A 14,728-nucleotide genomic window follows, 5' to 3' on the forward strand; every position below is an offset into this window, starting at 1 on the left:
TGTCTTGAGATCAGCAGCTGCACTTGCAGCTCTGTCACGTTCTGTGCACAAACAGGTGCAGTGGTTCAGGATATTCCTGCTCCTCAGCTGCTTGTCCCTGCCCCATGCAGTGCATGGGAACACACATCCGTGCACCTCTGCCTCTGATGCCCAACACCCAGTGGTTTAATGCAAACATGCATTTTTCAGCAGGGTTTTCAGATATACAAGAGACCATGAGAAGGAGCATGACAAACTTTCTCTTTTGTTTGTTCTGTCATGGGGGCAAAGACATCCAGACAGGGGGATGGGACGGGGGTTTTGGAGAAGGCAGTGTCTTCTTAAAACCACTACTGCAAGCTTTGGCAAAAGTCATGTTGCAGATGGCCTCAGTGATGGAAAAGTCATTGCTTCTTGGCTTTGCTACTGAAATAAAGATCTTGGTACTAGACTTGATGGTGCATAAACTGCAGAGTAGGACCAGGGGAAGGTTATCATAGTACATGCTATATTTTTGAGGAGTGTAACAGTCCCTGTGGGTGAGTGAATGCTGACAGATCCAGGAGAAGGAAACGCTGATATGATCAACTCCAAGCCCTGTGCTTGTCGCTAGGTCTGAAAGGGCTAGCACCATTCTACCCACAGGGTGAAGGAAGAAAAGCCATTTCACTTGGCACCTACTCTGAGGGGATTTTTATGTCCTCTTCACTGTGCTATTGCTATTTGCTTTTACTAAAAGCTCCACTGATGGATACCCAGAGAAATACCCCCAGAATGTGGTTACAGAAACAGTCTTGCTTTCCAGCAGCAGCTCAGCATCCTTTATAACCCAACAAAGCATCACCTCGATACTTTTACAGCTGGTTTTCAGTCTCTCTTTACACTACATAAACAAGAGCATGACTACTACTCTACAAGCTGACGGCTGTAGAACCAACAGATAACTGAAACGTAAACTATATTTTTCAGAACAATGCCTTTGTTGGATTTCTTTGTAATGAAATAGTACTCCGCAAATGTTTAGGAAAGTTCTACTCTTTAAAGAAAAAGGGGAGAGAGGATATTTCCAAATGGGGCTCACGGAACAATTGAGAATTACAGAAACTATTTTCTAAGTGGATCTGCTTGGAGGTACTGATGAGAAGAGAACTACAAATTCAATGCCAGCTCACCGTATTGAAACTCAGACTGGGAGTGTATATCTACAAGATCATCTCCTAGTGTGTTTAATGCATTTTGCTGCTTTCTGCTAAGACAGATAGCATACTAAATAGATCCAAAGCATTCTTCACTGCAACACTGGAGCATTCTTTTTAATGGAGGGTATAATCTCATTACAAGCTCTGGTAATCATCTAGATTACAATCTTAATTGCCAAAGTAGGTAAAATAGATAAAACATATTTCATGTGTCCCCTCCCCCTCCCTTTTCTCTTTTTAAAGGTTCAGCAAGAGAAAAGTGGATTTTTTTTTTTCTCTCTCTCATGAGCTTTTGAGCACCAGAAAGGTTTCTTTGTCTTTGTTATCCTCCACATACATCCTCTGCCAGATTACATTTCAAACTTCAAATTTATGATTATATAGCCAGATTCCTGTGACAATCTTTCGTCAGGCACTGAGAACTCTCGGTATCTCACAGGAGGTGTTCAACACCTTATAGGATTCACTTCTCATTACACTGACTCCTGGAACACATCTCTTGGTAGTTCAAAAGGTACAGTCTCCTGAATAGAAATCTCATTAACTCCATCATACCCTCAGCCAGTAGTAACTTACACCATAGGCTATCTACTTTTGCGAAGAGCTGTATAAACATCCCCAAAACAGCTTCACATCACACTGAGAAGGGAGATAATGTCTTCTTGCTAAATGTGGCTCATGTATGAGGAAATGAAGGTGCTGAGAAGTGAGACTGGAAAGCCTTAGAACAAGGGAAACAAGGAAATCCTGCTGCCCTGGCAGTTGCCTGCTGCCATAGCCCTGCTGACACCCACAGGAGGCTCTGCCTTTAAACAAGTGGCCCTTTATCTCACTGCAGCTGAGCTTCCAGCTGGGACCAAAGCTGAAGCTGTGCCACATCAGCACTGAAATGAGGTGTTCACTCAAAAACAGGAGCTGCTGTGAATCTACAGGTTCACGAGCCTATCAAGCAGCAAGAGGAAAGAGTTTCTCTCCAGACAAGCACTGCAATTTTTTCAGTCTCTTCAAGACTGCTCCACCCAAGTGGCTCAAATCCCAGAGTAAATGACTCCTCTGATGATGCTCGGCACTAAAATCAGGTTTGCAGATTTGGCTTCTGAGAGTCTTCTTGTATCTTGGTGTTAGAGTTGCCCACCGCTGAGCTCCTCCATCATAAGAAAGGCCACCTGACAAGTTTTCTAATTCCTGCCATCAAACTGCTAAAAAGCATGCTTCAAATGGCACTAGTACAGAACACAGTTTGCAAAGAACCTGGAAAGTACTTAGTTTTTACTGAGACGCAGAGGAAAATCAGCCCTTTGAAGTACTCAAATTGAAGAGTTGTTCAGACTAAGAGATCTTGTTATGACATTTATTCCAGAGAAAGAAGACACCAGGGTCAGAGACATTGACTTGTCTCTGCTTCCTTCATTTTCCTTGAGAAAATGGCTTAGCTCGGCTTTCCAGAAAGAAAGTCCAGCCACAGCCAGTGTAAAGATACACATCTGGGCTAAGACCTTTTTTATTGAGTCATTTTCTCCAGCAGTGCTGAGCTCTCAGAGCATCCTGGCTAGGGAAAGGAAGGTGTAGGGTAATCCTTCTTTCCATTGGTGGGACATGAGAAACAGCCCTGTAGTTTGTACGCTTTCTCCATATCACACCTATATTAAGAGTGGCTTAGCTCTGATCTCAAACCAACCCAACCTGTGAAAGCCATCATCTACATTTCTTCTGTAACCAGTCCATGCAAAATATGAACTTGGCCCTCCTGTCCTACTCCAGAATCTCATTCAAAATCTGAACTCTTCATACTCATAGTTGTGGTCCTTCCCAATTTGTAGGTGTATTTGTTAAAATGCCAGTGCCAGCATTGGTAGAGATGAGAAAAAAATTGATGACCTTAAATGCTACTCACCAAAAATCAGGTGTTACACAAGATTCACTTACAGATTTTTGGTTTGGGTTTATCTTGATGAAGCTGGACCTGGGATTTGCACATGAAAACACCAAGTTATTCTGCTTGGATTATGTACCTGAAGAATTATATTTAAAAATGGGGAATAATAATAATAATAATGAAATATCTTTCATTAGCTAGGAACAATCTCTCTCTGCACATTCAAAATTTAAACAAAAGTGCTTTTAAAATGTGTTTGCTAAAGAGAACACAATGCTTTTCATTGGCTCAAACACCAGCACAGAAGAGAGTTTAAATTCTAAATAATGAATTGCATTTCACAGTTATAGTATTTACATTGCAATATCATCACAATTTTGACAATATTCCTGGGCAAATTCCAGAGCATTTGTTGTGCTATATCTGAGGGGGTGGGGGGGGAATATATACATAGGTATATATATTTTTATTCTTTTCATGGACAATTACTCCATTAAATTTCCAAACCAGCAGTGGTTAGAATTACAGAACCAGCAATTTGGATGATTCTCATTTTCTTTTAAAGCCACTAACATATGTAAGCTACTTCCTCTGTGGGACATTGATTGCTCATACTTTCATTTAGCGACAAGACAAGAAAGTTTATACATTTTACAAGGCTGGACTTAAAGCAAAATTCTTTTGCCAGACTAACCCGAATTTCATCAAGTGATTTCTATTTGTGATTTTCCTTTTTCACACTGTGCTGTTTAGCATGTCTTTCATGCACTGTGTAAAGGTCACAAGAAGGTACAGACATCACTGTGCTGGAGGCTTTACAAGCACGTTGTGAGTGATAGCTCTGTTGCTCTAAAGAGGTTTCAGTCTAAAGGCTGAGAAGTCTATGAAGATCTGCTGCACCATCTGTCACTTCTCTTCTTCCAGATAACTGTTTACTATTTTCCATGTGATTTCTTATTCTCAAGGACTTGACATAGCTGAGTTCCCCAAGGATTGTCTCAGAACTTTCCACATGAAGGTCAGTACCTGCTTACTGCAGTCCTCAAACCAAGACTGGAAAATGTGCCTTCAGATGAAATGTTATCATCCACAGCTATGCAGTAAATTGTTCCTAATGGTCCATTCCATCCTTGAACATATATTATTAGAGTTCACTTTGAGCCTAAGGCAAAAGAAGGGACAGTCCCACAAACAGAAGACAATGCATGTCCAATCCAGCAAGGACTGCAGAAGTCCAGCTGCAGGTTTTCAGGAGACCACTTTGCTCCTGTACCAGGAAGCCTGTACAGAATTTATTCCCCCCTTATGAATCACCTGGAAAGGTTCCAGTGCCTTGCTCCGTAGTCTGGAGAACTGACATTAGCTTTACCTTCATATTGTGCCTGTGTTGTGCTTTGGATTACAGTTGTGCATACACCTGAGCACAATGTACTCACTCCCTCAAGAGCCTCCTGGAGATATGGATTTCAAGAATATGCAAAGATGGAACTGGGCTCCGTGAGATGACTCACTAATGTTCACTACCTTCATGAAAAGGATGGAGCAAGAAGAGATGCCTACAGTGGAGATACTGAATGGATATACTGACAAAATAAATAAATAAGTAAATAAATAAATAAATAAATAAATAAATAAATAAATAAATAAATATGAAACCACTCTGCTCTTTTAAATAATTATAAGTCACCAAATCACTTAGCTTATCTGCACTTGCACTAGGAAAGGATTAAGGAGCAAGTTGGAATACATTCATTTTGTATAACACACAAAACCTGCACATCCACCCAGGTGCATAAACATATACGTGTGTGCGCATGTGATTAAAGGGGGGGGGGGGGGGGGCTAACAATTCAGAAACAGATCTGCTTCATTTCTTCCTGACATGATCCTCCTGAATTTAGATGCAATGCAAACAGCAGTTAATAGGAAGCAGTTTCTAATGAAACACTAGGATTAGTTTGTCAGTCAGAAGCTGCAAATCTCAGTTAGCACTCAAGATCAGTTCCTGCCAAAAGGCTGTTTTTTTTTTCCTTTTTTTTTTTTTTTTTTCCATACAGTAAATTCCAGAGAGATACAGCAGCCCTAGTCCTAGATAGATCTATTGCTTTCTAAGAATATAGTGCAGTGTGCCTGCCAGGCAACTTGCCTAGAAATTCTTTTCCAGTGAAGTACTGGAAGAGACAATTTCATTTTCTCTGCTCCCAGTTCCTTGAGTGGCAATATCTCTGGTACACAGCTTAGGTTACCCATATGAAGGCATCATGTATCTATAAATCACTGTCTTACTCTGAAGGATGTATTAAGTCTAAGGAACAAATACTATAAACCATAATCAGACAATCTTCTACTGAAAGTGTTCTCATTAAAGACTGAATTACATCATTATTTGGGATTTAATCCAAACCCTACAAAAATCAATGGGGAACGCTCATTAACATTGATAGATTTTGAAATGGCCTAGCCCACAAGAAGGAAAGGAGAGGCCATGGACTGTGTCATCCTCTTATGCAGAGAAAGTCAGAAAGGAGAGTAAATATATCTAGATATGTTTGTCAGCTCCCTGAGTTTTCTTCTCAAGCCACAGGGACCGAAATCAGAATTAAATCTTTCTGTGGGGCATGGCACCCCACAGCTCAGCATTGCACATGAGAAACTGTCTGCAAGACCTCCCGTGGATTGGCTTGGGACTTTCAAACCCAATTCTCAGAGCTGGACCCCAGGTTTACAAAACCGCTGAGCCCCATTGTTCTTGCCAACAGGCAGAACAGAGATTCCTCATCATGCATGTAAGGAAACTAAGCTGTATCACACCTCGTCGTGCCTCTTCTTGGCTGCATGGAGCCCCAGGGAGTTGCACTGCATGTCAACTTCCTTCTTTGTACCAGCAGACTACAAGAAGAGGCTGGTAACATCTGCCAAATTCAGGGTTTAACTTCACAGGCAACCATGACTAAAGTTATACATTCCCAAAGTAAGGTAGCCAACAGATGTACTCCATGCAGGAGGGAGGAATAAGGCTCTTTGGGAAAACATTGATTGCTCATGGGTGATGCTGTCTGACACGTGTACAGTGCTTAGAGGAAAATAAATCATAAGAAAGGGCTTCTGTCACACCTCATTCTTACCCTGCTGCCAAGTCAGCTTCTTATCAGGTCTGCAGAATACCTTTAAAAGACTGAGAAATTAAAAATAAAAGTGTGCATCCAGCTTAAGTTTCAGCAGCTGTCAAACCACCCTTCTTACAAAGTTTTCCCCATTCCCCCCTGGTAGGAGACAACCAGGAAAAATAGTTGCTGGTTTGTTGAGTGGAAAATCGCAAAGACAAAAACATAGATTGCAAAATCAATTCCAACAGCCCGAAGTGTCTGAGAAAAGCTAACTGGAATGCCTTCTTAGGAATTCCCCTTCCACTCCTGGATGGATTGGTGCCAGGCAGTGCTGGAAGCAACAGCTTTCTCATCAGCCAGAAGGGGCTTCAGCTCCCACGGACCCTCTGGGCCACAGGCAGCCAGGTAAAAAGTCAAACTATATTCACAGACTCTGAATTTATTCCAGGGAATTGCCTGGGTACTTGTGCTCTTTATCCTGAGCTACAGCCAGGACAGCTTGGAGTCCTTGCTATGACCTTTTTCCTCTGAATAAAGTTTGCGTAGTGGTGACGACTAATGGGAGGGAAGAATTGTAGTTCCACTTTGGTAGCTGACCAGAATAAAGACATACCAGCTGGCAAGTGACAATAATTCATGCTGAACGGCCAGGCTGGATACTGCCCAGCTTGCACTTTTGCAATTCCAGTTCTAAAACCATCTTCAGGTTGTGCATTATCCTGACTGGTTGGAACGTCCAGCCAGCTCATAGTAATGCAATCATGGTAAATTATGCAATGCTGTTTTAAGTTCAATACTCAAAGCCAGAGAGTAACACCCCATAATATGCTAAGCATACCACAAGCAACACAAAAAATACTGCTTTCACTTCAAGGAGGGTTGAACCCCAGACTTCTGAGGATCAAAGCTACAGCCATCAATTACAAAAAATCATTCTACAATAGCAAGCAAAGAGCCTTACTTATTCTCCACTGCTGGCATCTGTGCTGCTCAGCTGGCAGGAGGCTCATGGCACTGGTACAGCTCCAGGGGAGCAGATTTGCAGGGAAGGCTTTGATTAAAACAGCAGGCTAAGTTTTTTGGGGTTTTGTGTTGCCAATCATCAGCTACCATGTCATGAGATGTTGATCTTTTTCTATGCAGCCTACAGCCATGCCAGCTCCTAGTAATATCTCTTGCCTAGGAAACATCAGAGCAAAGCATCAGCTTACCCTCTGTTCCTTCTCTTTCTCTCTCTCTCTTTTTTTTTTTTTTTTTTTTTTTTTTTTTAATGCACAGAAAATTCCTTACCAAAGTTTTCAGGAATTCAAGATGCAGAAGCCAGACAGGATCAGATGGCTGGTTGTTGAGTCCGTAAGAAGGTGGGAAGAAAGAGGCGCTACAAAGAGAAGGATGGGCTTGTGGTTAAAATGTTGGCCTGAGGAGTCAGACACCTGGATCCAAATCCCAGCTCCTCCATGGATTTTCTCAGTGACTTTAGGCAAGTCCATTGGTATAAATTGACCCATACAAATGCAGACCCATGCTTGCTCTGCCAATGCCCTGACCTGGCCTCTTCTTACATCTCTCAGCTGGGCTTGTTCACCCAGCCAATGCGTGGTGCCCATTCAGCCACACAACATTTGAGCTAAAGCTGCCACATGCCTGTGCATGAAGCAAGGTTTTCTTGCACCTGTCTACGCCCAGCTAGTTACTCATACCCTCCACCTCTGTGTCTTCCTAATGTCTCCACAAGATTACCATTCACTCTTCCTTTCTCTTTGTCACTACAAGATGGACAGCTGCAGAGATTTTTTTATTCTTTTTTTTTTTTTTTTTTTGCATGTCTCTCTCTTTGCACATACCTCCTAGTATCAAGTACGTAGTATTCCTAATACAAAATTATATTTGTTGCAGAGACACTGTCATCAGCAGCCCATCTGATTACCTTTCCAAAATCAGGGTGGGATTTTTTTTGCATTAGCTCCTGCAGTTTTGTGTTGAGTCTAGCCTGAAATATCTCTAGCCGTTTTAACTCTGTAACCTTTCACAGCAGCTTGTTCCATTGCCTAATTGTTTGAGTAGCTGAAACACATCTCCCACATATGTAGCCGGAATTTTCCTTTCTGCAGCTTAAATCAATTTCTGCTGCTTCTTTCCTCTCTGACTAATGAGAATAACTGGCCCCTGTTCCCTTTATCACATCATTTTATGTATTTGCAGACAGCTATTATGTCTTCCTTCAGTTTTCTGTGCAGACTGAACATGCCTGTCTTTCTCAGCTGCTTCTCATAAGTCTGATTTTCTAAATCTTTTATCATTTTTTGCTATTCTCCTTTGAGCTTTCTCCAATTTGTCAGTGTCTTTTCTTAAAAAGCAGTGTCCAAAACTGAATTCACTACGCCAGCTGAGGCTTTCACCAGTGCCAAGTGGAGCAGAAAAGCAACCCTGCTTGTTTTACACATGACATGATCTTTATTCATACAATCCAGAATATTTCATTGGAAAGAATTGATGGGCTAAATATGAGAGTATATGGATGAAGGACAACTAAGAGGAATAGAAACGCCTATGAGACTTTGAAAGGTGTAAACACCAGAAGAGTAAGAGGACTGTTTAGGTGGTTTTGAGAGAAATGAGGAGGCTAAGAATAATGGGATGAAATGAAATCGCAGGCTGGATATCAGGAAAAATATCGTAATAGTTCAGACTGTGGAAAACTCTATCCCTAGGGAAGTGGTGCAGACTTCATAAGTTGAGTCATTAAGAACTAGGCTAGACAAAGCAATGCAAACTGTATAGCAAGATGACTTAATGTATTATTGGGAAAGGGGCTAGATGGGCTGATAAACTTGGCATTTTTAAATTTCTTGTCCTATAGTGCTCTGGAATAACAGAACTAATATTTTCTTATGCTAACATTCATTCACTTTTTGTCCCCACCAACACCTTCATGCATTCTCCATTTGACCCATATGTGGCAGCAAATTTAATTTAGAAAGGCTTTTAGAATATCTGGAAAAGTTTGGGGGAATTCAGTATTTCCCCTGCCTATGTATCCATGGGCCCCATGCATAAAGGGGGTTTGCCAGGTTCCATTCCTAGACAACTAAACACTAACAGATCTCACATGGTACAAAAGTGGAAAGCCAACACATCCAACAGACAATATTATCCATGCCTAAATCTTACAAAAGTCTACCAGCAGCATCACTACCTTCCAATGCAAGGGGTCACCTTGGTGCAGCAACACCAATGGCTGGCAGCCAGTGGCAGTAATCAGGACAAATCCCTAGTCTAGACAAAGTTTTAGTTACCATGAGCAAAAGTCTCCAGTCTCTGGGTCTAGTCTTCTTTTCAGTAACACAATTTTAATACTGGTGGAACTCCACAATGCTCAGCATAATTGCTCCTAATGCACACTCAAAGAAGCACAAGACACCTGCAGAATTTCTCTTGGCTGATGTGTGCAAAGCTGAGTGATATTTCTTTGACTGCATGGTGATCAGAGGAGAAGAAAAAGCCTAATAAATTCTAAAAATGACTTTTATTTGCTTGTCTCTTGAGGTCACAACATAAAGCCCTATGTCTTGGGGAAGTCCAGAGTTAGAAGGTTGTGTCTGCGTCATTTGATGCTCAGAATCTCTCATGACAGAGTTGCTTAGCTACTCTGTTAATCGTCTTGTCTTGTTAATTATAGTCCCACACTCAGAAGTTTCACCAGATCCAGAATAATGTCTAGGAAAAATATGAATTTCAGTTGAAGAAATTAAAGTCAAAATATGGAAAAAGAGATTGCTCCATTGTATACTATATCTTAGAAAATTACATCTATTTAGAGCTACTCTATTTGGTCATGGAGCAAGATAATTTCAAGCAGAAGTCTATCACATGCATTCACTTTAAAACCATGGGATTTTATATATTAATTATTAATATTATTGTATAAAAATGGCTGATACCAGAAGAGATTTCCAACAGGATAGTTCAACCTTGAAAGAACTTCTATGGAATAATGGTCCCTGTTCTGGAGAGTCTACAGCCTAGGACTAGCAGGCTCATAAAAGAAAACCAGAGAACATTAATAATATGATGAGCAGCATTATTGCAACATGGGGAAGGCTTTTTCCATGATCAAATGTTTCATAGCTGCCAGAGCAAAGGAAAGACTCAGGGGTGTGAACAAAACATCACCTTGAAGAGCTCTGAAAAGCCAACCTGAGGTTAAACACAAATTAACACTCGGAGCAGAGAGGTCTGGTGTGTTTAGCTGTGTTAGTTGGTAAGTGGTTAAATTCTGCTGGAACTGCTGGCTTACAATGCCAAGAAGTGGCTATTGCATTAGAGAGATTATAGTAATTTAATTGGTGATATTGCATAACAGGCTAAGATGCCTAAATTCAGCAAACCTCTTGTCTGGCAAAAAATTATCTTCTTTTAATAGCTGACCAGCTCTGTAGCAGGAGTCCTTAATGTATCTAGTACATCTAGTGCCAGCACATGTCACTGGTAGACCTCTGTAGGAAGGCCTGTTTTTCCCCTCTTCTCTGTCATGCTTCTTGGCATCACTACTGGCAGGGTGCAGGGACCTGTCAATGAGAGGAAAGCCAAGGAAGGGAGAAATGTAGGTGGTTGCAAGGACCAAATGAACTGTCAGCACCCTTTTGCTGAGCCACCACTCAAAAATGTGAGCAACAAACTGCCAGAAACAAGTGAAAAAAGCACTGATACTGAAAAGGGATTTGTACCTTCCACATCAGAACTAAATCTCACGGTTCACAAAACACTCCAGACAGAAGATCCCTTGGCTCCTGGCTAGATACTCTGAAACTTCTTGACCAAACAGCTATTCATTGGCTTCAGTGTGGACTTGGCACATTCAAACTCTGACAGCATTGCAGACAGAAAGCAAAAAGAAGTTAATCTAAAAAAGAAGTAGAAATTTTTGGAGGGTGTCATTTATTTGTTTGTGCATGTGTTCCATGCTACTAGTTCTTCCAGTCTCTGTTTGAAGTCAAACCTACTTGAAGCACCCAAGTATGTCTTGAATGTTCAGGATGAAAGAGAAGCATTATATTCAATAGTATCACTACTCATAACACTTTTCAAAATATTAAGCATGCCATTTCCCGTTACTCTCTGTACCCAACAAGAAGTATTTTCGTTTTCCCTATCTTATTCTTCTGCATTCTTTGATATGTCAATTGCCCAAGTATAGCAATAAAGTAATAATACATTCATTGTTTATTAAGAGTCTTGCACAGGTTCACAGATAGACAATAGAAGAGGTAAATTCAGACTTTGGCCTTCTGTACTCACTGTTTGTAGTTTATCGTAGAGTCAAGCTGCGTTTTGAGCTTGAACAGCTCCTGACTTTTGAATTAAAAACAAACAATTCAACGTTGCCTCCAATTGCAGAATTTTGTATTTAATGGCCCCATGTGTCCTGTTCCAGGCTTTTCTTTTTAGTCTAAATGCTTCTGCTCTCACTCTTAGCTAAGGAAAAGTCTTGGAGATACTTTTCAGGACAGCCGGGAAGTCCTACATCTTGTAATTTGTTTTGCCAATGGCTATGCGTAGCACAGAGCACAGATGTAGCTAAGAGTATGACACACTTTGCTTCCCTTAACTGCATAGTCCACAAAGCAGTAAGAATCTCTTGTACCTGTATGCAAAAGCAGTAAATCCTGTAGCTTGTTCTGTAAGTACTAAGTACTCACGGTATTTAAAAAAAAAAAAAAAAAAAAAAAAAAGGGCTGTTGCACTCTTTTTGATGACTCAGGGAGAGGACAACAGGTATCCCCCCCAGACCCTAGCCCTCTAACCACAAAGAAAATGCAAAGGAGATTTCAGGTTCCAAGCACTCATCTTTCAAAGAGTGCAACAAATTCTCACTTGGTGTTTTTTCATTCTGTTTTGTTTTGCTTTGCTTTTTGCTTCTAGCAAATGTTTCATCTGTGCATTCCCTGCAAGCATGTCGCTATCACCATACTTCAGGTTCCTCTGTTTAGATGGCCTTTGGCTCAAAGAATTTTACATTCACCAAGGCATTGCAAAATCCTTGTCTTTTCTTGATGTGGAAGTCATATTTTGTCAGCTTGAGGGATCTGCACAAGTCCTTTATTCCATTTGAAACTATAACAAGCAAAACTGTTTAACACACACTGACAAGTTCTTATTATGTCTGCCTAAAAGATTTCAATTGAAATTCAATACAAAAGTATTTGTGCATTTGAATTCTGTTCCCATTAATAGTAGTTGATTGAGTGAAAACAAATAGGAAACATCAAGCATATCACTAGGTAGAGAAAACAGCGATGCTAGTTACACTGGGTTTGGGGGTTAGCATTATTAGAAGATTCAGTTTTGCTGCAACCAAGCCAGACAACACATTTTGCAATACAAGTAGTTCCTGTGGAGTTTATCTGAGCTCCTGCCATGAACCTCCACAGGGATTTTCACTGTAAGGTTCCAAAGTAATTCAGTCAAGATTTTGTTCAAACTTTTTACCAAAATTGTTCAAACTGAGGAGCTTAGGTCTCTGGCTGGATGCACTGGTTCTGCCTCCACCTGCCCTGTCAAACTCAGCCCCAGATGGGGCCTGGGGCTGCTCTTGCACTGCTCCTTGCTGCCCTCACCTGTGCCACGGAATGTCAGGCTGGGAGATGTGCAGCAGGAACTTCTGATATCTGTTTATTCCTGCACATACAGGTGGCATTGTACTCACTTACAGGAACTGTCTTTGTTGGCCTACTGAGGTCAGGGCCTTGTGGGTTTAGAGTTTCAAGACTTTCACCCCTACAGCTATTGCTGGAAACTTATTTCTCAGTGGCTAATATATTTAGGAAATTGCTATTCACACAAGGACAGGCCATAGCCATTTTAAGCTTCCAATGATTATTTACAGTGTATGCACTCAGGGCCTTAGCTACTTAGCCAAGCAAGTAACATCGCTGAGAGGAAAATAGTCAGTTGTTGGTGTACTGAAAGCATGTTCCTAATACCATACCTTTAACACCCTGAAGTCAAGCATGTTAGCCTATGTTGCAAAGAGCACTGAGGTCTGCTGTCCTTAAAATGAGTGACCTGTGGTATAAAGCTAGCAGTGCATACACCCACCGATCAATACAGAACTCTCCTGAAGGCCAGGTGGAAATCAGCCAAGAATCAAGGGATAGAGGTAAGGAATAAACCACTCATTATCATTCAACGGCATAATGTCACATGCAACTTGCAACACATCAGAAATTAAGGCAATTATATTCCACCTTAAAATATCCAGAAGGAAAATCATACTAGTAGAATAAACATATTTATGCCTGTATGGCATAAGCCAGTACATTTCTGGATGTAAATCCTTATTCAGAAAGACCTGGGGATTTCTCAATAGATTCATGAGGACTGTGGGTTGGAAAAATGGTTCTGCTCTGCCAGACCCAGAGATTTAATATGTGGAAAGATAGCACGGCTGGCTGTAAATCTGGGATGCAGGGCTTGCCCCAGGTAGCAGTGCAGCCTACCCCACCCTCCTCTGACAGCCAGCACTAACTTGGGCGTCTCTTACCCATCCTTGCTTTTGCCTCCTCTTCCTCCTGCTTGCATCTCCTCTGACAGTTCTGATTTCCCATGTACATGTACATAGCAATGACTTCTCTTCCCTTCCCCGTCCCTGCTCCATCAGGCAAAGTCATTTGCAATTAGGCAGTTGATGCTGGCATGTAAAACACCAGCTTTAAATACAAGCCTGCAGGTGGTAACAGGGCGAGTTTGGGACCCTTTCAATCCCTGCAGTACCACCCCTATCACTGTAAGCACTCGCAGGTCACCGTCCCCACCAGGAGGGCACCACCACCATCCCCACCACCACACAGGGGGTGAGCTGCAGCTGTGTTCTCCATAGGATCGTCCTCAGTGGGATGCTAGGATGGGAGCAAATAGCAAAGAGACTATGTGGTACTTTCCTGGAAGAGGCAGCTGCAGAGATGCTGTCGTGTTTGTATCACTGCAGGGGTGGGCTGCAGAATTAAATATCCTTGGCTTGTACCCCTGTGTAGCACTGCACATCAGTTCTTCCTCCAAAAGGACAAGATTTCTAACAGATGAAGTCTTCAAATCAGCCTCTTCTACTGAGCTGGCTCTTGTAGCTTCAGAAAACATAGGAAACCTATTTTTAATTTGTATTAAGACCCTCTTTTAGTATATTGGCTACCTGAAAGGCAAACGTTGGGGCAGAATGGGCAGGGAAGAAAACAAAGTTCATTATCCTGCTAGACCAACAAAAGCTGCCTAGCTCTTTCAGTCTCCCAAGGTACTGAGCCTCTGGATGCTACAGTATCGCTGTGCCTTTGGGTCATTCATAACTCCTTTCATTCCATGCCACATTGATGGATAAGCCCACCAACTTCTCATCCCTTCAGTACACTCTCCCATACGACATCCCTATGCCCCTTCCACTGCAGTGCTCAGCAGGGACTGTTCCAAGCTGGTCCCTGGCCTGCTCCTTTTCTAGCTTCAGCTTATGGTAGGAAAAGAAATCCAAGGGAAACTCTGCTTGGGGTCCTTGCAATCTCCATTTGACAAGCCTTTTT

Source organism: Aythya fuligula, chromosome 2 (assembly GCF_009819795.1).
Source record: "Aythya fuligula isolate bAytFul2 chromosome 2, bAytFul2.pri, whole genome shotgun sequence".
In the NCBI taxonomy this organism is placed as follows: Eukaryota; Metazoa; Chordata; class Aves; order Anseriformes; family Anatidae; genus Aythya; species Aythya fuligula.